Source organism: Muntiacus reevesi, chromosome 3 (assembly GCF_963930625.1).
Source record: "Muntiacus reevesi chromosome 3, mMunRee1.1, whole genome shotgun sequence".
Classification (NCBI taxonomy): domain Eukaryota; kingdom Metazoa; phylum Chordata; class Mammalia; order Artiodactyla; family Cervidae; genus Muntiacus; species Muntiacus reevesi.
In genome coordinates, this window is record NC_089251.1 from 13,502,314 (window position 1) to 13,523,849 (window position 21,536).

Here is a 21,536-nt window from a genome sequence, read left to right on the forward strand (position 1 = left end):
TGTACAAAACAAAACTAAGATGAAGAAGATCCATCACTTGCCAGGGGAGGAAATCAGGAAAACCAACAGAAGCTGTCCTCTTTTCTCAAGGTATTTGGGAAGCCTAAGGTTTTCTTTTGAAACACTTCTATCAGAAGCAGAAGAGGATAAATTGCTTTCCTAGATTATTTTATAAACAAAGTGATTATTCCACCAACTGATTAATTTTTGGAAGTTGGGTTTACCCCTGGTGGAGTCATTTTACTAGTATTTTGCTCCTTTTCCTGGATGTAGATGTTTCTAGTAACCATTTTCCTTTCTTAGGAATCATTACCCTTTAGGACCCCCAGAGTAATATAAATAAAGCCGGGGACAGGCTTGGAGTAATCTGAAGGGATTCCTTGATGCCATGCAGTGGCTCCCCCTCTGAGCCAGAGGTAACTGGGAGCCACTTGCCTCTTATTCAAAAGTGTACAGTTGGAACATGTCTGTGTAAGTCACAGAAGCCCCTTTTCCCACAGCAGCGTTTCATGGTCCTCTTACCTTACCTCCAACTTCACTTACCTCCTATCACCATGACAACCAGGTTTATATGAAGGGTGGAGTCAGCCTGCCAGTACAGCTTCGTCCCTAATTCAGAGAGGTTCATCCTCTGAAGGCTTCACTGGGAGATCTGTCTTCACTTCTTACCTTGACTCTCAAGTATCCAAGTATCCCCTGGATCTTCTGACATGTTTAGAACCCACACACTAGGTGAATGCTCAAATTAGGTTGATTCTATGTAGAATCTAGAATAAAGGTGAAACATTCTAACATAACATTCTCTTCTTAGGGATTACCAGGTGGCGCTAGTGGTAAAGAAGCCGCCTGACAATGCGGGAGACATAAAGAGATGCCGGTTCGATACCTCGGTGCGGAAGGGCCCCTGGAGGAGGACAAAGCAACATGCTCCAGGATTCTTGCATGGAGAACCCCATGGACAGAGGAGCCTGGCGGGCTGCAGTCCATACTGTCACATAGAGTCAGACACAACTGAAGCGATTTAGCACACACGCATTCTAAGAGAACAGAGATCAAGGAATCTCCCAGTGGTTTGGTTTCATAGCTGAGGGCTTGTAGTCTGATCAAGGACTATAACTCCGTCCTGTCCTGGGGAAGAGTATCAAAAATATGTTAACCAGAAATTCCCTCAAGCCCGGATCGCTACCCCTTAAATTGGCAGTACATCCCAACTGAAATCCCCTCAGTGATAGACAAGAAGGATTTCTAAGCTATTTGGACTAAACATGCCTTTGTCAATGTAGAACAGTATCTTTCTTACTTTTCAGAGTAGTCTTCTGGAAGCAAGCATTCTTTCAGGAGAATCGTCCAACCACCCTGTCAAATGGCCCATCTACATGCACACAACTGACATTTTGTTGAAATTCTGGGGCTTTGTTGACCCCTAATGATTTCTTTGTAGCAAAACCCTACAGAGAAGCACGCCCTGAGCCCGAGCACCTCTGAAGATTTCACATAAATCAGAGTCACAGAGAGATGAATATTTGCACACTCGGGGTTTGATTTTACACCCTGTATCAGGATCACATACACAGATACTGGTTATTTAGAGCATTTATTGAGCACTGGCTGTGTGCCAGGGAAAAGACTGACAGTGAAGTGAGAGTGTCCGACTCTTTGAGACCCCACAGACTGTAGCCCACCAGGCTCCTCCATCCAGGGGATTTCCCAGGCAGGAATACTGGAGTGGGATTCCATTACCTCCTCCAGGGGATCTTCGTGACCCAGGGATCGAACCTGGGTCTCCCGCACTGCAGGCAGATTTCTTTACCGTCTGAGCCACCAGGGAAAGCCCCAGGGAGAAGACTATGGAAGTGAATTAGCTCACAGTTCTGTAAGGGAGGCAAGACCCACAGATATCTATGAGGTGGAAAGTTACAAGGTGGCTGAAATGTAAAGATGAAGTAATGAGGGAAGAAAATGTAGGGAAAGATAATTTCCTGATGAGAAGAGTTAAAAAAAAAAAAATCGACATGGAAGAGTTGGCGAGGAAACTGAGGTTTAAAGGATGAGTAATATTTGGAACACACAGACAGATGGAAGGACCCCCCTGGCAGAGGAAACAAAGGCACGGGGGCCTGTTGGGGGAAATGTGCGAGTTAAATCAGCTGGCGAGGCGGAGGCATGAAGCGGATGAGTAGAGAGGAGGGGCTGCTGGGGAGGTAGATGCAGATCCAGAGGCCAGAGGTGGGTGACCTGGGGTGACAGGCTGAGCAAACCAAAGCTTGTCTTCAACCTGATTCAGAAACACGAAGGCCTCCGGAGGGTCCGTGATCCCCATAATGACACAAAATTTCATGTCCGTGTCTATTTTTCCCGGAGAAAAGGTTAAAAACTTTTCATCATATTTTCAAAAAGCTAAGAACCCATCAGTCCTACTGTCACTGGAGGCTCTGGCGCGATTTGCCCCCAGGGTTCGGGGTGTCATGGCTTCAGGATCCGTCACACCCACCGTACCAGCCAGGCTTCACATTTTAGATGGCCATCAGCAAATTAGAAAAACACGCGTGTGTTATTCAGTAAGGATGGACAGGAAATGACTAATGATACGTGCGTTATGTTATGTGCAAGAAATAAAACCAGACAGCTCTCTCCCATCCATAAACGTTTAAGCATTGAGTCAGCAGTAACCAGTTGAAAGCCTCTTTTGCCTGCAGCGTGTTGAGCAGGAGCCGTTCCGGGGCTTATGGGGAAGGCGGGTTTCCTGGGCCGACGTGAGAGGGCCGTTTCGGGGACCATTAGACAGGAGCCGGCCCCTCCGCCAGTGGGCAGGCTGCTCCTCCCTGCCGCCCTGGGCGCCGAGCAGATGGGAACCGAGACGAGCATATGGCCCGTCAGTCAGCACTTTTGGGGAAACGGCAGAGTGGAATTCTGCGTGGGCCCTTCCAGAGTTATTCCAGGTAGTGACTGGCGAGCAAATGTGTTTGGAAATTTCCTCATGAGCTGCGCCAGTGAGCCTTAAATGTTCATGGGCTCTTAAATGAGGCGTCCTTGGCTGTTTGGAAGGAGGCCTTGCGGTCTGGGCTCAGGATGGAGGTTTAGGTACCAGGTCCACATACCGGACTCCCCTGAACCCAATTTCCACATCAAAATAAAACAAACAAAAAAACCCCAAACCCCAAACCAAAAACAAGCAAAAAAGCAAACAACAACAAATAAATAAGGGAAGAGAGGGGAATAATAGTAGCGGCCGTGCCTCTGTTACAAGGGACTGTTTGTAGAGTGCTTATGGCACAGTGGTATTTCCCTTTATTCCTGTTTTGTCCTCACAATGACCATATGCTGTAGGTGTTTCTGCTTTAAGAGGACAGACACTGAGGCCTGGGGAGGGTGAGTGACAGGCCCAAGACCACACCACTTAAAAGCGACAGCCTGAGGTTTAAAGCCAAGTGTGTCTAGATCTTGCCTTGAGAGAGTGGAGGTGACGGTATTAAGCGTACTAAGGAAATGTGTACCCACAAGGCATTGCCCTTATCTGACTGGGTTTGCGTCTTCACCCAAACTTTAAGGCAGGGATGCATCCCTTTAGCTTCAATCACTGAACATAAGTAGGTGCTCATTAGAGACTGATCAGGGCCATGGGAGGGAGCTCTGTGGCCAGCTAGGTGGCCACTTCATATTCACTAATCTCCAATCAATGAAGATTCACAATGAGTGAAATGTAAGCCAATGCAGAGAACACCAGCTTAAAGCAAGATCTACACATGACACAAAATAAAACAGAACCAGACTATTTGTTTGCAGTAGGGCGGGCGTCCCAGACTGGGAGCATGCTAAAAGTTCAGAAGAGGGCAGGATGAGCCACAGATGAGGTGGAATCATATGAAATTACAGGTATTAGATCTTTTTTTCTGACCTACAACCTTTGACACTTTCCTATTCAACTAATAGCTGGCCTGGAGTGGTCAAGGCAGCCATGGTGAATGAGGTGGGGCTTACATTTTCTTGGGCTTCATTGGGTGAGAAAGATGTAAATAAGCTTGGGGGAGGGAAGGATGGAGGCAGGAAGCTGAGCGTAGGAGGCAAGGTCTGGGAGGACCATCAATCAGGCCTCCAAAATGGCACTTGGGGTTGGAGAGGACAGATCTTGCTTCTGTGACAGATGCTTCTTGAAATGTTTCCTATTATAAAAGTAATACATGCTTATTATAGAAAAAAAGGAAATACCAAAGTGCATAGCATGAAATAAAAATCTCCCTCAAATTCAACCACCCAGAGCTAATCATGATTAACTTTTTATTTCATAAAAATGGTATCATTTTCTTCTGTCCATATTGTTTTATAGCTGAGGCCATACTCTCTATATAATTTTTGTATACTGTTTTTATTTTTCTCCATTTTATGCAACAGTAATTTCCCCTTTTTATTAAGAGCTCGGTAAACATCATTTTCATCAATGGCTGGGTCAGAGTCTGCCTCCATATGGAGCAATGTTTGGTTTATTTCCAGCATCTTGTGCTTAAACCTCTGTGTGCTATTTATTTTACTTTTAAAATTATTTATTTGTTTATTTTATTTTTGTCTGTGCTGAGTCTTCACTGCTATGCGCTGGCTCTCTCTAGTTGCAGCAAGTGGGGGCTGTTCTTCAGTGTTACGCGCAGGCTTCTTTTGGGGTGCCTTCTCTTATTGCAGAGCACCGGCTCTAAGGCACAGGGGCTTCAGCAGTTGCAGTGCACAGACCACGTCCCACGCATTGGCAGGCAGATTCCCAACCGCTGGACCACCAGGGACATCCTCTGTGTGCCATGTAGAAGTCCGTCTTAGGCTAGAGAGAGCCCCTCAGGAAGCAGAACTGGAGAGGCACTGCTGTTTTTAACGCCCTGGTGGGAGAGCAGAGTGGTAGGAATCGGAGCCCTGGAGTCAGTGCTTGGGGGTGAGTCCTGTCCCTGCCATCTGCAGCCAGAAATGGTACAGAGTTTCCTCTGCACTCTGCACTTTGCTCTTTCTCATCCATTTCAGGGTGTTTGCAGTTGGATGTTTTTAAGTCTGCAAAGCAAGGGGTTCTTTATTTGGAGGGAGAGAAGATGCTGCTTATTCCTAAGAGAGTATTTGTCATGGGAAATATTCAATCTGCATGTAGTATTTAAATAATAAGTATATTATTTATATATGCAACCTGGGGAGGTGGGTTTTTTTTTTTTTTTAATGTGTGAAAGAGAAGATGGTAAAATAAGTGGGAATTGATCCCAACAGCGACAGGTTGATCTTCGGCTGCCAGGCTGGATTTGATTTCCCTCTAATTATCTGCTAGATTAAAAGAAAGGAAAGCTCGAAATCAAAGCCAGTTTTAGCTGTCATTGGAAAGCCCCTGGTTATTACACCAAATGCTGGGCAGCATGCTCCAGCCGCTTTCTTTCCTTTCCTTTTTACTCAGTTTCCATTTTTTTCCCTTCCCTTTTTAAGCTGTAGAAGAGACCCTTGTAACTCTCATCACAGAGGCTAATGTGAGAGGCTGGGAAGAGGGTGGAAATCCAACAGTTCAGAGAGCTAGGATCCGGCCCCTGCGCTGCGCTCACATCCTAGCTGAGTGGAGCGAGGTGGGGGACTGCCTTTTCGGGGTGTGCGCTTCCTGTTGGGGCGAGGCTGGGGGGCTGCCTGTTCAGGGGAGCCTTCATTTGCTCAGAGAGGCTCGCTTTCTTCCTCCAGCCTGTCCAGGCCTGGGCAGCGCCTGAGGTCAGCCTGGAGAAGCTGCGTGAGACCTGCGTGAATGAACGCATGCGCGCATGCGTGGATGGATGAGCGTGGAGGGAGCATTCTGGGTGGGCCCCGGGCTAGAGGCTGGGTCAGGATGAGCCTCTGTGAGATGCGGGATGCATGGGAGTAGGAGCTCAGCAAGGTGGGCGGGATGGAGCTGGCGTGAGAGGCCTCAGCAGGGAAAACGCGTTCCCTTGAGGGCCTGAAGGCAGGCCAGAGCAGTGGACTCTCAAAGCGCAGCAAAAGCTCCAGAACTCCAGCCACGTGGTTTGTAAAACGCTCTAAGCTGGAAACAATCTATCCACCGACAGAAAAGCACACACATGATGGGTATTCATTCACTGGAATGCTATGCATCAATGGAAATGCGTGAAGGATGTACTTCCAGTGCCTTGATATTCACGTTGAGAGAAAGAAGCAAATCGTAAAAGAATATCTAGAGGATGGTTCCAACTCAAAACAGGAAAAACTAAACTTTATTATTTTTTATTATATTTTAATAAAAACCAAAGATTCTACTTTCTTAACAGAGAAATATTAAGTGCTATGTAATCATAGTAATCTGCCTGGATGCATAAACTTTATTTCATACAGATGTAACCATACATGGCAAAAATATGAAGGAAAGCAAAGAAGAAGGATCAGAGAGTTTAAGATGGTGCTTCTGGTCGTGGGTGGGAGAGGGACCTGTGAGGGGTACAGGTGGGCCATTGAGATCCTGGGTGTGTTCAGTCTCCTAACCCAGGTGAAGTCCGTGTGGTAGGATTACATCGGGTAAGCAGGGATGGGGTCAGGAGACAGATGCTGCAGGGTCTAATGGGGCAGATCAAGCATTTTGCTTTTCATCCTAACATAAAGCTTTTCGTTTTTTGATTGAAGTATAGTTGATTTAAAATAAGGTATTAGTTTTAGGTATACATCAAAGTGATTTGGACATACATATATATGTATGTATGTATATTCTTTATTTGGATTCTTTTCCATTAGAGTTTATTACCGAATGCAGAATATAGTTCCCTGTGCTGTACAGTGCATCCTTGTTCATCTAATTTTTAAAATAATTTTATTTATTTTCTGGCTGCGCTGGGTCTTCATTGCTGTGCTCTGGCTTTCTCTAGTTGCGGAGAGTGTGGGCTACTCTTCGTTGCAGTGGCTTCTCTTGTTGCAGCACACGGCCTCTAGGGTGCCAACTTTGCAGTTGCAGCCCCCGGGCACACAGGCTCAATAGCTGTGGCACACGGGCTTAGTTGCTCCGAGGTATGTGGAATCTTCCCGGATCAGGGATTGAACCCACGTCTTCTGCACTGGCAGGCGGATTCTTTCCCACTGAGCTACCAGGGAAGCTTCTGTTCATCTATTTTATCCTTGGTAGTGTGCATCTGTTCATCTCAACCACGGACAAGTTTTAAACAGCAGGGTGACATGGTGAGATTTGTGTTTTCAAAAGGTCGCTTGGGCTGCGGAGTGGGGCTAGGGAGGATGTGGGGAGTAGCTAAGAGGTGTGAGAGATGGTGGTTGTGTGGATTAGGGTGGCTGTGGAAGGAGCAGAGAGAAATATCGCATTTAAGAGGACTTGAGAATGGGCGGGTAGGATTCGGGGATGTATTATGTGTGTGAGGTGAGGGTGAAGGAGGAGTCAAAAAAGGGGGCTGGTTGAGCAACTGAGTGGCTGTTGGTGGCAGAAAGCCCTGGGGATGCAGCATGTGGGGGGAAGTGATGCCAGGTCATGAGACCTCCCTCACCTCCAGTAAACTGTCTGCTGGGTAGCTGGGTACAGGGCCTGGGGTCTTCTGAGCGGGTAGGGCCCATTATGGGGATAGCTGTTCCCTGGAGTAGACTGGGACATCCATATGGGTGCACCCAACTCTGTCAAGTGATTTCAGCAGCAACTGTGTGAAGTGGGCTGAGCCGGGGCAGGAGGTCTGGGTTTTGGACCCTGACTCTGCTGGTCTTTCTGACCTTCTTTAACTCTGTTCCCAGCATCCTGCTCACAGAGCTCAGCCCCGCTTGTTGGCTTAGTTGCCGGGCATAGGAGCATCCTGTCTTCAGGGCACCTTTTGCAAACCATCACGCTGTCTTAATTTAATTTTTGGCTTTTGGAGTGCTGCAGGTGCCTTGGTGTCCCTCACAAGCCCTGGGCCCTGTGCCCTGGCGAGAAGTGTGGTGGAGGAAGTAAGCTTGGGGGTTGGGGGTGGGTGGGCAAGGAGGATCTCTCTGCAGCACTGCTTTGCAGGGCTCCCCATCAGCCTCCTCCTATTCTGCTCATTGTCGTCACCAGCATCACCTCCCCACCCCCATACCTGTTCAGTGTTCTGCAGAGTCGTTTCAGAGTCTGTGGTCCATGCAAAGTAGGCAGGGTATGAGCCATTATCCCATTTTTTGCTGTTCTTGTTGTTGTTCAGTTGCTCAGTCATCTCTGACTCTTTGCGACCCCGTGGACTGCAGCATGCCAGGCTCCCCTCTCCTTCACCATCTCCCAGAGCTTGCTCAAACTCATGTCCATCGAGTCAGTGATGTCATCCAACCATCTCATCCTCTGTCGTTCCCTTCTCCTCCTGCCTTCAGTCTTTCCGAGCATCAGGGTCTTTTCTAACTTTCCCGCTTTACAGGTGAGGAAAACAAGACTCACAGAAGCAATGGGACGGTCCGCAGGCTTGGGGCTCTTGGATGCTCTACATGAGAATAGGTTACCAGTGATGGGAACGCTTGTGTGTTTGTGCAGATCCACCAGCCAAGGCCTCAGATGGGTTGTGTTTCTGCTCATCATGACCCGTTTAGGTGCTGTAATGGATACTGACCAGAATCTGTCCTCAGAGGCCTGATTAGGAAGTGGTTCTGGACATCCTCTGCCAGGAGCAGAGAGTGGAGGAGAATAAAACAGCCCAGGGGACAGTTTTACCATTTGTAGCTTGAAAAGTGGTCACATGGAGAGGGGATAAGCTCTCTGAGGACCGTAGTGGTCAGAACCAGGAAATATGGCTGAAATTGGCAGAGAGATTCAAGCTCAAGGAAATGGGGGGGGAAAATCACCACCTCCTTACTTTGCCTGAAATGATAAAGGTTGACTCAAAGTAGTAGTGAGGAGTGAGGAGTGAGTTCTATGTAGCTGGAAATATTCAAGCCAAGACTGAGTGGCCAACGTGTACGGAAGAAGCACAGATATGGGTTCAGTGCCTGATGGTGTGACCTTGGATAGGTCATCCATCCCCTCTGGATCCCAGTTTCCTCATCTGCATGGCAGGATCATGGTGCAGGCTGGCTGTGAGGGTCCGGTAAGGACCAGAGCAGCCTTCTGGGTGCACTCATTCCACAAGTGTGTGATATCTGTTGTCTGGCTTAATCATCACCAGTTTGTGTGCTGGCCTACCCCCTAACATTTGTGGGGCCTGAGAAAGAGAACACCTGGTGGTCCCAGCCCCCTGCCAGCCCTCCTTCTCTTCCTACTCATGACTCCCCCCTGCAAGGGCTGGGGAGGTCCTCCAGTTCCCACATGCAAGCTCTGTCCACACCAGCCCTGCCTCACCAGGCTCTCCTGGTGTCTCCTTGTCTAGGGAGCAGGACACCAGAAAAACCATTTGCCCTTGGAAGGGTGGACTCCAGCCACTTAGGAAGACACTTTCTGGTACCCTGAGTCAGTGTCCAGAGGGGGTGGGGTACGGGTCCCAGGTGAGTGTGTCTCCTTGGCCTTGAGAACTCCGTGCCCCCTGGGAAGGGGGTCTGCCTGAGCTGGGCTGCAGCAGGACCCTCTCAAGTGTAAAGCCAGGACAGGGGCCCAGCGGCCAGGTCTTCTAAGTGCAGTATTTTCTGCAAGATTCCTAAGTGGTGGTACTTAGTGATCTTGAATATGCTGGGCTGTGAGCCATTCTGGGTTCTCAGCGACAGGTTGAGAGGAAGGGGACAAAGTCAGGAAACAGGGAGAGTGGGCAGGGGGCAGGGGAGGTGTGGGGCAGGGCCAGCAGCCCCAGTTGTAAGCTGGGTCAGTGTTCTCATTCCCATGATCATGGAAGGATCTGTGGGCAGGGTGTCACTATAGGAGTTCCTGGGCGATGGTGGGAGGAGCCCCCTAATTCTGGGCTATCAGCCCATTTGAGGAAGAATTGAGAGCATGAGTACCTCCCCTTGGGAGTGGGGCTGGTGCTGGAGGTCAGGGAGAGGGTGCCAAGGACAGGCCTCAGCCATCTCGCCTGGAGTTTTAGACACAACTTCAGCCCTGTTAGAATAGCCAGCATGGTGGCAGGGATGGCACAGCTGGGCATCAGATCCTGGGTTTGAGTCAGCAAGACCACCCCAGATCCCCTCTGGAGCTTTGGCATCTGTCCTCCTTGCTGAGGCCAGCACAGGCCGAGAGGCTGTCTGGAGGCAGAATCCTTGGATGCGGGATCTCAGAACTGAGTAGGGGCAGAGGGGCGAGACTGCGTGGGCACCTGAATCACCAGAGGTGGGAGGTTGTTGAAGTCCAGATAGGGGCTTCCCTGGCAATCCAGTTGTAGGACTCCACACTTCCACGGCAGGGAGCATAAGTCCCTTTGATCCCTGGTCCAGGAACTAAGATCCTGCATGCTGCAGCGTGGCCAAAAAAGAACACCACCACAAACCAAAAGGCCCAGATGGCTGAGTCCCAGCACCAGAGTTTCTGATTCATTTGCATTTCTAGCAGGATCCCAGGTAATGTCAACTGTGTTAGTCCAGGCACAACAGGACACTTTGAGAACCACTTGCCTGCCAGCCCCAGATCCTGGGTCTATCCCAAACCACTTGAGGACTCAGGGCAGTGGCCCCTCCGCCCCTGTTGGGGTTTGGCACCGTGGGGGAGACGGTGGGCAGTCAGTAGGACTCATCCTTATGCAGAAGACCTGGATGATGCCCCTGGTGAAGGCAGCCACTAGAGATAATTTGCCAATAACACAGAGACAAGATACCCCCAGCTCTGCTAATAAGTATCACGTATATTGCATGTGATCCCAGGACCGGAAAAGCAAAACAGGGCCACTTCATAAATGCATGTTTTTATTAATCTATTTCCCTTCCCTGCCTTTCTGTGCGGGTTTCTCAAGACAAGTGAAATATTAAATGATTGTAAAATCTAACCTTTAAGGCACAATCAAACCCTTTTAAAACAGTTCTTCTAATGAGGGACCATGTTGCATTATTATTATTTTTCTTTTTTCCGTCTCTTCATTCTCTTCCAGCTGGTTTGCAGGCAAAGTCCTCAATGATTTCTTAATTTTGACTCAGGCTCTCTCTACAGCCGAACAAGTGGTGGGGAAAATTTCCTCTCTAGGCAACGGCAACATTTCTGTCTCATTTGTTTGGTTTCGCTCTGTAACATGACAGCTTGTGGGGCTGCTAATTCGAACTTAGGCCCTTCTAGGAATGCGTCGTTCGTGAACAGTAAATATATCAGGTTGCAGATTTTAGCCATTTAATTATTGAAAATGGGAAAGCTTCCTTGCCTCATGAATATTTTAATGTGGAGCAATAGACAAATTGTCTTTCACGCCCAAATTTCATTGTATTTTGGAACCACTTCAGATTTCAGCCTTATCCGATTGCCCTGAAGCTGTGAGCTCGATTTTTCTTCAGGGAATTTGGTAGCAGCATTACTTTGTTCCAAATCACGAAGAAGTCTGAGACATTTATAGGGAACAGGTCTTCTTAGCGTCATTTAGTTTGTCCTTGGATCTGTAAATGTCCTTGCTGGAAATAGAACCTGAAGCAATACTTTCTGTAAAGCAGATGTAGCGTTGCGTGGTAGGAATGGAAGACAAAGGATTCTGGAATCTCGAGGGCCTGAGTTTGAATCTTGCCTTTCCTCTTGCTCACTGTGAAATGTCGGGCAGTTACTTCTCCAGGCCTCGATGTCTTCATCTGTAAAATGTGAATGATAATAACTACTCAGCAGGATGATTTTGATTGTTACATGAATTAAAGTACTTAAATACATAGTATAATGACTGGGCATATTATGTATTCAATAAGTGATGGTTACTTTATACTTATCCTTATTGTTATTCTGTGAAGTGCCTATTGCAGTACTGAGCATGTAGGCATTCAGTGAATGCCATTATTCTTTCTTTTACATTAATATTTATTTATTGGCTGTGCTGGGTCTTCACCTCTGCACTGGGGCTTTCTCTAGTTGCAGCTAGCAGAGGCTACTTTCTAATTGTGGTGCACGGACCGCTCAACTGTGGTGGCTTCACTTGTTGCAGAGCACAGGCCCTAGGCGTGCAGGCTTTAGCAGCAGTCTCACACAGGCTTAGTTGCTCTGCATCATGTGGAATCTTCCCAGACTTTGGAAAGGGATTGAACCTATGTTCCCTGCATTGGCAGGTGGATTCTTAACCACTGGACCACTAGGGAAAACTGATAAATGGTCATTATTATTATTAGCATTATTATAATTCTCACAGGTGGACATAGATTAAAGATACAATCTTCCACCATGCAAAGCATATGTGTCTTGTTTTTTAAGATATTTGAGCCAACAGGAATTTATATAAGTAAATGGACAGCCTAATGGAGTTCAGCAAGATTAAAGCAAATTGATGGTGCTCATATAAATAATTTAAGATAATCCCTGATGCAAAATGTTTGTTCAATTTGTGCCTCAAAATAAAAATGGGTCCCTTAGGTTTTCAGGAATTCCTCTTTGTTGTGCATGGTTTTGGGAACCTTAAAAAAGAACAGTCTTCCCATGGAAGGGCAGCTCTGATGTGGGAGGTGACCTGGACTGGGGATGGGAAGTGGGGGGAATCAAGGTCCTGGGCCTCACTCTGAGCTTGACCTCGGGCAAGTCCCCACACTTCTCTGGGCTGTGGTCTGTGCATCTCTAGAGTCTCTCTGATGCAGAAATGCTGCACTTCTCTAAGAGCATGTGATTTATTCCCTTTAAAAAGAGATTTAAAAAAAGGGAGATTTCATCCTTTAAAAACCCTTAGACTCTGCACATTTTGCCCGTTGCTTTTAAACCACTAGGTATTAGGTGCCAGATATTTGAGGGTGGCTTAATTGGAAGTTGTGTTTATCATCTGGAGTGTATGTGCATGCACTAAATGTGGTTTTGACAGCCTCTCTCCATCCAGCTACTTGCTTCCAACCGGAATGATTTGCTTCTCCACTGCATTCAGAAGAGACACTTTAGTCCTGGTTACGAACGTTAATTAGTTTGAAGAAGAGAAACAGGATTGTGTTTCTAAAAATAGTGTTGCTACTGAAGGCCATTTTTGGTGCTGTTATAATCTGGTTGCTTTCTTGAGGATGACAGTAGCTGGCTGAGCTTTAATTCTCTGCCCAAATTCAATGTTAGCATCTTTGAAATCGGGGAACCAGTGCTCCTAATCAGGGGTACAATGATGCATGTCTCCGTGCTGAACTCTCATAGAGGTGGCCCAGTGTCTCCGACGGTTTAAATCTTAAATCTACTAGTTGTTCGTTGGCACCCATCACACTGGTGTCAGCAGCCTGTAGACATGGCCTGTGATACTCAACAGTGTGAATGCATGGTGTCCGTGAGGTGGACATCCAAGTGTCGCCGTGGGCCGCACAGCATAGAAAAGGGAAGGAAGGCTGGAGTGGGAGACCTGGGTCCTACTCTTGGCTCTGGTACCGACTTGCTTCTTATGGGTGGAGCCTCTGGATTGTAAGGAAATTTAGCATGGCTCCTCTGTCCAGCTCTGTCATCCGGCCTTTTTTCATTCCTTCACGGAGAAGCTTGGGCTTGATTGCTGAGGACTGTTTCTGTTCCAACATTCTGTTCACTCAATTATTAATAAAATTAAGTCTCAGGCTTGTTATTTATGTAGGCATTTTGGTAGAATTCCGACAGCAGGTAAATCTCTGGATGAGTTTCAAATTCTACATGGCTCCAAAAAGTGTGCTTAGTTTTTGAGCTTGGTTATTCCACTCATGAGGTTTATTGTTGGCTTTTTTTTTTTTTGGAGTGAATATCCATAAACTGGTTCTTGGCTCTTTTGTAGTAGTTGAGAAATGCTTTGGGATTTTAATTTTTATTGAAGTACAGTTGATTTTGGGGGTGGGAGAGACCCTGATGCTGGGAAAGTTTGAGGGTAGGAGGAGAAGGGACAACAGAGGATGAGATGGGTATTCGGTATCATTGACTCAACGGACATGAGTTTGAGCAAACTCCGAGAGATGGTGAAGGGCAGGGAAGTGTTCTACGGTCTATGAGGTTGCAAAGAGGCAGACACAACTTAGCAACTGAACAACAGCATAGTTGATTTACAATGTTTTGTTAGTTTCAAGTGTACAGCCAAGTGATTTAGTTATCCATATATATTTATTTCAGATTCTTTTTCATTATAGGTTATTACAAGTTACTGAATACAATTCCCTGTGCTATACAATAGCTTTGTGTTAGTTATCTATTTTTTATATGGTAGTGTATGTCTGTTAATCTCAAACTCCTAATTTATCCCCCCGCCCTTTCCCCTTTGGTAACTCTAAATTTGTTTTATGTGTCTGTGGGTCTGCTTCTGTTTTGTATATAAGTTCATGAGTATCATTTTTAAAGATTCCACATATACGTGATACCATATGGTATTTGTCTTTCTCTGACTTACTTCACTTAGTATGATTATCTCTAGCTCCATCCATGTTGAAGCTAATGGCATTATTTCATTTTTTTGTGTGTGTGGTTGAGTAATAGTCCATTGTGTGTTTATATACCGTGTGCGTGTTCGGTTGCTTCAGTTCTGTCCGACTCTTTGAGACTCCATGAACTGTAGCCCGCCAGGCTTCTCTGTCCATAAGATTCTCTAGGCAAGAATACTGGAGTGGGTTGCCGTTCCCTCCTCCAGGGGATCTTCCCCATCCAGAGATCAAACCTGCATCTCCTTCCTCTCCTGCATTGCAGGCAGATTCTTTACCACTGAGCCACCGGGGAGGCATTTATATACCACATCATCTTTATTCATTCATCTATCAATGGACAATCAGGTTGCTTCCATGCCTTGGCTATTGTAAATAGTGTTGGTATTAACATTGGGGTACATAAATCTTTTCAAATTAGCATTTTCATTTTTTTCCAGATGTAGTCCAGGAGTAGGATTGCTAATCATATGGTAGCTCTATTTTTAGCCTTTAAGGAACTTCTGTGGTGGCTGCACCAGCTTACATTCCCACCATCAGTGTAGGAAGGTTCCATTTTCTCCACATCCTCTCCAGCGTTTATTATCTGTAGACTTTTTGATGATGGCCATGAGAAGTGTATTGGCTAATTTTCTGTTCCAGGCTCTCAGTAGCATTCAAGTTGCTTTATGTATTATCTCAGAATTGGTGGGGGCTTGACATTTTCGTGACTTATGATGCCATCATTTGAGGTTGTGTTTCCTCTTTCAGTTTGTTTCACATTTGAGTTACTTTTGGTGGTATCACCCTATTCTCCCATTCTTCTCTTCCTTAAACTACATGTCCCAATCTGAATTAAAGAAATTACATTTATATGGCAAATAATGTCTTGGGCTATTTATCACCTGTGTGCTGACATTTAAGCTATTTTTTTCTTTAGGAAAGATCTCAGCCTTTTTCTGAGCTTCATCTATAAAATGAGGATTATAGTCATGAGAACCTGTGAAGGAGGCCCAAGCAGCAGCCTCCTTTCTCCCTAAGTTCTGAATTGAGAGTAAGACAGAGGACTAAAGAAGGACTAAAATATCACCTCCATCAAGAAGAGGTGATGTTGAGAGGGTGTCTTATGTCCATGGGCAAATGAGTCCCCTGATATCAGATCCAGAGTAAGACTCATGCAAACAGCTGTCCCCCTATCCCCACAAAGAACTGGGGAACCAGGTCCAGTTCCCTGATAAGCAGCAGAACCTGTGCTCCCAGGAGGGAGAAGGGACTGAGCTACTTTCACCCAGTTTCTCCCTCCAAATCCACCAATCCAAAAGGCATTTCACTTCTCCAGTGGGGTAGAGCAAGGGCGGGGCCAAGAGAGGCCAACAATATTATCTGAAGTCACTCCTGTCACACGGAGAGTGGGTGGGAGGAAAGGTGCCTCCCCAGCTTCCCCTCCCTCCCCAGCCCCCAGAAAAGCCCAATCACATTTACCTCAAAGGAAGCAGAGTAGCAGGGGTTAAAAGAATAGTCTTTGGAGGCTGATAGACCCAGGTTTCCAATGCCAGCCTCCTTTCACAGGCTGTGTGATCCTAGATGAATTCCTCCGCCTTGCTAAAACTCACCTGTAAAACAGGAGTGATAATAAAGGTCATTGTGCAAGGTAAGTGAGATGCTCCATTAGAATGTAAGTCACATGATAAGTGCTCAGTAAGAGTAGAAAGTCAAAAGAGAAAATGTGTATAAATGTCCTTTGTAAATTATACAATTTTATATAAAGAAGTGTGATCATTGATGGTGGTGTTATTAGTATAATATTGAATTCCACTTTCTGTACAATACTGTTTGCACCTCCCGATTTAGGCTGATTGAAATAGGCTGTGGTACTGGGCGGCTTGTTATGCATCTCTTTTCTATCAGCTGTTAATACAAAGAAGAATCCACACACCAGAAAGAAAGAAGAAACTGAATTAACGAGAAGCTCCCATGCAGCCAAGTGACCAGTCCTCTGATTTCAGCTATTTTTGTAGATTCTTCTGGAAGCTGTCATGTAATTCTGTAGCAGTCATTAGAAAGTATTCACTCCATTTGACTTTTTGCTGAAAAATCATTAGTGGGAATTTGACACAGGCCTGGAGTGTTCTCAAGCCCATATTCCACCACCAGGGGACACCTCCCTTTGACTTGAGCTCTTGAAGTTCACTCAGAAGAAAACCAGGGTGGGGGTCAGGGGGGCTGTTGTAGTTTCGCTCTGCCTCCTCTTCGTCCTTCTCTGTCATCATCCTCCACATCACATTTATTCAGTGTTACGTGGCCAGCTTCTTTTTTTTGGTCTAATTTTGGCTATGTACGGTTTTTATTATCTGTACTTTGTTATCATTGTTGTTCAGTCACTAAGTCACATCCGACTCTTCGCGACCCCATGGACTGCAACACATCAGGCTTCCCTGTCCTCCACCATTTCTTCGAGTTTGCTCAAACTCTTGTCCATTGAGTTGGTGATGCCATCCAACCAGCTCATCCTCTGTCGTCCCCTTCTCCTCCTGCCTTCAGTCTTTCCCAGCATCAGGGTCTTTTCTTTTCTAATGAGTCGGCTCTTCGTATCAGGTAGCCAAAGGTTTGGAGCTTCAGCTTCAGCATCAGTCTTCCAATGAATCAGTCCTTCAGGACTGATTTCCTTTAGGATTGACTGGTTTAATCTCCCTGCAGTCCAAGGGACTCTCAGGAGTTTTCTCCAGCTCTACAATTCTGCACTTTACTGGTATCATATTTGCCTGCTGACTTGGGCAGAGTCAGGACTGGAAAGGTTTGATTCATTCCAGAGCCTGTGGTCTCTTCATCGGGAGCCTTGGTGACAACCTGAAACCTGGAAGGAGGCTTTGGAGGGCCCCTTGCTGCTTCTGTGTCGCCGCCACTGGGCAGGAACCAGCAGAGCACCCGCCCCTTTTCCTGGCAACTGTTATTGCTAAGATCTGGAGAAGGGAAGGGCTGACCACTCCAGTATTCTTGCCTGGAAAATTCCACAGACAGAGGAGCCTGGTGAACTACAGTCCATAGGGTTGCAAGGAGTCGGACACGACTGAGCGACTAACACTTTCACTTTTCATTATTGCTAAGGTCAAAAGCAGCCTCATTTTTGGTTTTGCTTAGTTTTTTAAATAGCATTTGTTTTTCTGCGTGGAGCCGGGAGCACGTGAGCAGCGCTGTGGGGAGTGAGCTCTCGGGAAGGCCTGAGTCCCGCACTCTCCTCGGGGCAGCCCCTTTCCGTCTGCTGCGGTGAAGGAAGCACGTGCTCTGGCCCCAGGTGTGAGGGTGAATCACTGGAGTTTTGTTCAATTATGAAAAAAATGTACAATCCGCTACCCTTTGCCAGGCCCAGGGTGGAAATGAAACGACAGAATCCATTTCGTGTGGCTGAGTGTCGTGGGCCACAATGGCTGGTGCCTGCGGACTCTTGGGGAGGGCAGCTGTGATGCGGTTATCAGTACTGACCAGTTCGGGGCCTTGGGAGCTCCCCAGGGGCAGGAAGGTGATTCCTATATTGCTCGGTGAGAGCAGCATCTCAGGCGCAGGCTGAGAAGTGGCTGACCAGATGGGAAAAGTGGAGAATGGGCTGGAGAAGCGTTCGTAGCTCTGTCAGACTGGGAAGAACTGAAGGCCTGGGCCATCCAGCCTGGGGCACAGCAGGCTTGGGGAAGACTAGTGACCATCCCCACCTATGGGAAGTCCTTTCAGGGGTGTGCGTGCATGCTAAGTCACTTCAGTCGTGTCCAACTCTTTGCAACACTTTGGACTGTAGCCCACCAGGCTCCTCTTGCCCATGGGATTCTCCAGGCAAGAATACTGGAGTGGGTTGCTATGCCCTTCTCCAGGGGATCTTCACGACCCAGGGATCAAACCCGTGTCTCTTATGTCTCCTGCCACTGGCAGGCAGGTTCTTTACCACTGGTGCCACCTGAGAAACCCCCATTCAGGGAGAAGCCACATTTATTCCATAGGGCTCCAGGGGGAAGAGCTAAGACTAACGGAATATACCAGAGGGCAGACCTTGGACGTGTCTCAGCAGAAGCTTTCTGATAATCAGGGTTCTCTAAAGCGGAACAGGGCTGGTCGGGATCCTGCTGTCTGTCATAGAAGGGCCCATGCAGAGGCAGGTCAGGGAGGAAGCAGAGGAGAGAGTCTAGGCTTTGGTGGCCGAGACCCAGACTGGAATCAAGCTTGCGCATGTGCTGTGTGACCAGGCAGGTCTCTCGCCTCATCTGAATCTCCTTTTCGTGTAGTGATCCAGTGACAAGTGTGAAGGTGCCTTATGAACTGTGACACTTCGTGCAGAATGTTAATTACGCTCATTGTGGTTTCACTGCAGTTACTGGTGAGTGTGTCCTACTCGTCTCCTAATGATGAAATGTATGTTGATTGAATTAATTAATGAGCCAATGATTTTCTGCCTAAAACTGGCCCTTAAACTTGAATTTGCATCCCATCTGTAAAGCTTAGTACATAGTAGGCTTCAACTTAGCAATGTGTTGAGTGAATAAATGAGTGAAGGAGAGATTAAATACATTAACTACTGCTATCGGTCTCATTTAATTCTAAGCACAGTCTTGTGAGATGGCTCCGGAAGACAGAGAATCAGACTCAGGATTGTGATGGTGATGGTGGCATTGGATGGGAAGTTGGCCCCGCCGGCCTGTGGGTCACTCTCATCTGTGAGAGTTTGCATTTCTGGGGCAGCTACAGTCTTGCTGAGAAATGTTTCACCCTGGGACTACGGCATGTCTATTTGGACCCCAGAGAGCCAGTCCTCAGCTTGCATTTTTAGATCCCATTCCTGCTCCTGTACCACACTGTGTCTGCCCTAACTCCCTGCAGACAGCGGAGGGGAGGGGGGGTGCTCAGAAAGCAGTGCTGCGCTGGGTCCTGGGCGACCCTGCAGTATCACCCACTCAGGAATGGTCCAACCCACACCAAAGGATGCAGCACCCCCACCGCTTGGCAGTCAGAGTCAGGGTGTGGATTCTGCGATCCTGAGCGGGGATCAGTGGCTCTGCCTCTTCCTTGGCTCTATGACTTTGGGCAAGTTGCCCTCCAAGCCTCAGTTTCCATATCTGTAAATCAGGGCCATGCCTACTTCATATATAGTTGCTGTGAGGATCAATGTTAAATGCTTGTTTAGTCCAGTGTCAAGCAATGGCAGGGCTCAGAGAATGCCATAGCATCACCAGCAATACAGTGAGTGCTCAAGTTCTCAGACATGGTCAGTTGCTACCATGTGTAATTACTATAACTTGCCAAACTATGGAAACACACATAAAACCATTTTCTCCCCGAGTGTAATATCAAGGTCCACAATTTGGGGACAAACATTAAATAAATGAAGATGGGAGTTTAAGTCAATGATGGGAGAGAGAAAAGCAGTATTTCCTTTTCTCAGTATAGGCAAACCTTGGAGCTATTGTAGGTTTGGTTCCAGACCACTAAAATAAAGTGCATATTGCAATAAAGTGAGTCACATGAATGTTTTAGTTTCCCAGGGCATATAAAAGATGCCTTTACATTACACTGTAGTCTAGTAAGTGTGCCAATAGCATTATGCCTTTAAAAACAATGCTTAGACCTTAGTTAAAAATATTCTTTATTGCTGAAAAAAAATCTAACCGTCTCCCGAGCCTTTAGGGAGTTGTAGTGGTAACATCCAAGATCACTGATCACAGGTCATCACAACAAATGCAATCATAATGAAAAAGTTTGAACTACTGTGAGAATTACCAAAATGTAACACAGAGATGCGAGGTGAGCAAATGCTGTTGGAAAATGGCACTGATAGACTTGCTCAATGCAGGGTTGCTACAAAACTTCAATTTGGGAAAAACACGGTATCTGTGAAAGGCAATAACATGAAGTGTGCCTGTTCAGACAGCTGCCCCAGAATCATTACTCTAGTTCTGCCACTGCCTCGTCCAAATGAGCTACCTTCAGGAAGAGACTACAGCTATCTTGGCCTCAACTTTCTCATCTGTAAAATGGGGGGTAATTGTAGCTACTTCATTGGGTAATTGAGAGGATTCAGTGAGCTTAATATACTATACTTAATGATTTAAAATTTTTAAAACTTTTTATTTTTGAAAAGTTATAGATTTACAGGAAGTGTTTGTATGCTAAGTCGCTTCAGTCATGTCTGACTCTTTGTAGCCCCATGGATTGTAGCCTCCAGACAAGAATACTGGAGTGGGTTGCCATGCCCTCCTCCAGGGGATATTTCTGAGCCAGGGGTCAACTGGAGTCTCTTAGGTCTCCTGCATCTGCAGGCAGGCTCTTTACCACTAGCGCCACCGGGGAAGCCCAACAGGAAGTTGCAAAAATAATAATACAGAGAGGTCCTGTGTACCAAATGTTCCACTCACTGGTACCATTTCATGTAACTATAGTACATGTCAAAAACAGGAACTCAACATTGGTTCAATTCATAAACCTTTTTTTTTAATGTTCAAATAAAACTTTATTTAGGGACACAGACTTGAATTATACATTATTTTATTTTATTTTTGGCCACACTGAATGGCTTGTGGAATCTTAGTTTCCCGACCAGGGATTGAACCCAGGCCGTCGGCAGTGAGAGCACAGAGTCCTAAACACTGGACCACCGGGGAATTTCCAAAATTATATGTAATTTTTAAATACCATGAAATATTATTCTTAAGTTTTTTTCAGCCATTAAAGAATGTAAAACCATTAGCCTGTGAGTCATGCAATAGCAGGCAGAGGTCCCTCTGAGTTTATATGTTTACTGTATCTGTGTGTGTATGTATGTATCTAATTATTACCCACCTGTCTTTCTACACTGTTTAATACCTGCAGACTAAATAAGATAATTACATGGAACAGGACTTGGTACGTACTAGTCGTTCCATAAAGGTCAGTTCGAGTACCGTATATGAAATGGACTAGCTCAGTGCCTGGCTGTAGGCACTCAGTAAGCAGGAGCCTGCCTTATTCTTTTTCAGTTTACGCTCTCCTTATCCTCTACAAGCATCATGCCAGCATAACCAGACTTTATAGCTATCGAGCTGTTCTTGTTACAGGAACATGCTGTGAGGGGAAACACCTTGGGTCTTTGTCCGCTGGGGGCCATGTGCAGCTGAACTCGGCTGAGGTGGTCAGAGACCACGGAGAGCCGAACTTCTGTTGGGCCCTCCTGTCATTCCTTGCCCAGAGGCCCCACTAAG

General features: G+C 46.5%; 1 protein-coding gene across 1 annotated transcript in view; it reads left to right on the forward strand.

Annotated features, from left to right (window-relative positions):
* Nucleotides 1-21,536, forward strand: part of TTLL11 (tubulin tyrosine ligase like 11) — a 261,722-nt gene that overhangs the window by 115,092 nt on the left and 125,094 nt on the right. The gene's annotated exons all lie outside the window — the stretch shown is intronic.